The sequence below is a fragment of the Canis aureus genome, chromosome 7, assembly GCF_053574225.1.
Source record: "Canis aureus isolate CA01 chromosome 7, VMU_Caureus_v.1.0, whole genome shotgun sequence".
NCBI lineage: Eukaryota > Metazoa > Chordata > Mammalia > Carnivora > Canidae > Canis > Canis aureus.
In genome coordinates, this window is record NC_135617.1 from 56,748,693 (window position 1) to 56,750,891 (window position 2,199).

Here is a 2,199-nt window from a genome sequence, read left to right on the forward strand (position 1 = left end):
TTTTCACCTGTTATTTTAAATATCTTCATCTGTGTTGTAGACAAACCTCTCAAATATGATTCGTTGTCTGCCTCCATCCTTCCCCCCTCCTGCACGTTGCCCCTTTGTAGACACCACTAACTTCACTGTTTCCTCAGCTTGGTTCCGCATCCCTTGGTTCCTCCACCTCCCATGCAATCAACTGCCAAGATCTCCCACTTAAAATAATTTAAACCTATATTCTCATCTCCATGTCTGTTACCAGTCCTTAATTCAGGCCCTCCTAAGCTGCCATTTCTTTATAAAGCTGCCCACCTGGTCTCCCAAAGTCTACTCTTGAACCCCATCCCCATGAAGAACAATCCACCTTCCACGCTGCCATTAGACAGCGTTATAAACCACATCACTTCTTTCCCCTGCCTAAAATCCCACAGGGCTCTGATCCCCTTCGAGGTTAAGATCCACATAACAGCATCAAGAACAAGGCCTGACCACAATTTCATACCCCACTTCTAACCACAACCCCACATGTTCATAATAATTATAGCAATTGCTAATATGTAAGGGCTGCTTTCTTCATTATAGTTATTGTGCTAAGTGATTTATGTGCATATTTTCTCATCTTAGCCTTACAAGGACCCTGTGAGCAAGCTGTTGTTACTTTCCACATTTTACAGGTTTGCTGAAGGGCAAGGAGCTGGAGACACAAGGCAGTCTGACTGTGCTCTGAACCTGCACCCCCCTCCACTTGAGATACCATGCTCTTCCACCTCTCTGTATTTTACTCATCTGCCTACAATTCCCTTGCTCCTCCAGTCTAATGATAATCTTGCCTCTTTTGTTCCCACTTGGGTAAGCAGTCCCAAGTCCCAGGCAGAGTGGTCACTTCTTTGGCTTTAATCAGAAAGTGTTAAAAAAAAAAAAGTGTTTTATACACACATCTACTGAGCCTTTATCATAAACCACTGATGTACAACAACTCCATCTTCACTCCTACTCTGGAGAAAACTAATTAACAAAAAAAAAAACAAAACAAAACAAAAAGCAAAAACAAGGTACCACATACTGGGGGCTAAACCTTGGAATATGGTCTGATCTCTATAAATCCTCAGATGGAAGATGTGGAGAGATTATCAAAGGCATTGGAGGGGCCTCTCCCTTCCTTCTTCCTCTTCTCTCACCAGCTGTTATCAGCAAGGTGGGATAAAAATTGTTGAGCAAGACTTAGGGTCATAGGAAAAGGAGGAGGTAAATGGGGCAAGGAGCATGGGGACACCCACCTAGAACTGGAATGAAAATAACTGCAAGAAAGATGGCCCTACTCCTTGGATTAGGAAGGAAAATCAGATAGCCATGTCTTGAAGGCCAATTTGGACCTGGTATTTACATGTGTGCCCCCACCTTTCATTAGTTTTTAAGGAGCAAGCATCTGCCTTTTGAAATAATTCTATCCCATTCTTATGTGCATTTCTTCATCTGTACATCTCACACGGTATTTGTTGAAAACAACCAATGAACAAGGGAAATAACAAAGTTAACAAAGAACAAACAAATTTTAAAAATACTTATGTATAGCTATTTTCACTACATTTGTTTCTTGAGTAATTATAGCTAGTAATGCCCTGTTACATCCACAATGTTTGTATGCGCAGCTTAATGAGGAAAATCCATGTGGGTAAAATTATCATCAGTGGGAATTGTGTTTGTTCTCAAATGCTGAGATACAAGAGAGTTTTCCATTTAGGGGCTTAAGGCAAAATTGATTTCCCTAGAGGACTCCTTTGTGGGAATCACTACCATTAGAGTGTGATCCACTGTTAGCATGAGTGTAGAATGGCTGCAAGAATCAGAAGCATCCACCAGTCAAAGAACCACAGTCCCAACAATCACCCATCTAAATGGACCCCAAAACTGCCATCCTGGCCCTCCATTAAGAAATAATAATGATGATGTAATGAAGTTAAATAACATTCTAATAAATAAAACAATTAAACATTTTTCTTAGTATCTCAGAATACTTTGGGCATGACAATTAGGTTTTAAAATATAATAAAAAGAAAATTCCAGGGAGGCTCATCCTAGTTAATATTCATTATATAGTATCCTATAATCTAATTTCCATTTGGCCTTTGGAATTTCCCAGCAAATCCTGGCTGAAGGAAAAGGAGGGAAAGTGTACAAAATATAAAAATATAATATAAAGAGAAAAGTGTAGTCACA